Below are 1,021 nucleotides of genomic sequence, written 5' to 3'. Positions count from 1 at the left end.
CACAAAAAAAAAAAAAAAAAAAAAAAAAAAAAAAAACAAACAAACAAAAAAACTGAGCCTTGTGCAAGATCTCATAGTTAGAAAGCGCAGGAGCCAGCATCTGAGCCCATGCAGACTGATGCATGGTCCTTGCTTTCAATAGCGCTTTATTCAGGCTCATCATTCCAACTGTACCTTAGAAAACACCTCAAGAGGTGTATGCTGATCCCTACCACAGGTTGTTTTGCTTTCCTCTTAGCAGAGCAGCTGGCCATCCTGTTTCATACCTTACATTTCTCTGGGGCCACAGATGAGTAGTCCCCCTCATTCCGCGGACAGGAAGAGCGAGCACCTCTGCACAGCCCCCAGGAAGGAGGAGGCGAGACTCACAGCAGTGCCGGCTCCCCAGAAACCCCCGATGTAGTCTGCATACCTGCCAACAGTTATAAATGCTGGCCACTCTGTCCACCATTGCCGTTAGCATCATCACCCCGGGAACTATGCATTTCATGACAGACACTGAGAAGATTATCGCACAAACTCCAAGTATTTTGTCATAGTATATGTAGGCAAACCGATTACATTGATAAGATTCTTGAGAATTAAAGTAGTCCAAAGGTCTGCCCAGCTAGAAAGATGTCATCAGTATTTTTTATTCCAAATTCAGTCATTTAAATAGTCATTTATATAGTCATTTATATAGACATACTGTACTTTAAAATTTGTATTATCTCTAGTGCCAGCATAGACCACCAGCCATCATCATCATCATCATCGTCATCATCATCATCCCACTGTAGCCCTCAAAAACATTGTCCCTCTTTCAGTGTCAACACAGGGCTAAGCTGAGAGCAAGTTGAGTTTATCATATTACATATATAGGGCATTTAGAAGCTGGGGCTTTTACATCTTGCTTTTAATCTATTAAGAAATCCTTGGGCTGGGAATTTAGCTCAGTGGCTCTGCCACCTGCCTCGCAAGCTCAAGGTTGCAAATTCTATCCCCCATACCAAAAAGGGAGGAGGAGGAGGAGGAGGAGGAG

The 1,021-nt window shown here is 43.3% G+C and overlaps 1 protein-coding gene across 4 annotated transcripts in view; it reads left to right on the top strand.

Annotated features, from left to right (window-relative positions):
- Astn2 (astrotactin 2) overlaps nt 1-1,021 on the top strand; it is a 770,953-nt gene that overhangs the window by 102,196 nt on the left and 667,736 nt on the right. The gene's annotated exons all lie outside the window — the stretch shown is intronic.

The sequence above is a fragment of the Fukomys damarensis genome, unplaced genomic scaffold, assembly GCF_012274545.1.
Source record: "Fukomys damarensis isolate Sample0158 unplaced genomic scaffold, DMR_v1.0_HiC HiC_scaffold_36, whole genome shotgun sequence".
NCBI lineage: Eukaryota > Metazoa > Chordata > Mammalia > Rodentia > Bathyergidae > Fukomys > Fukomys damarensis.
Note: the sequence above shows the minus strand (reverse complement) of the source record. Positions and strands in the feature narration are given on the sequence as shown.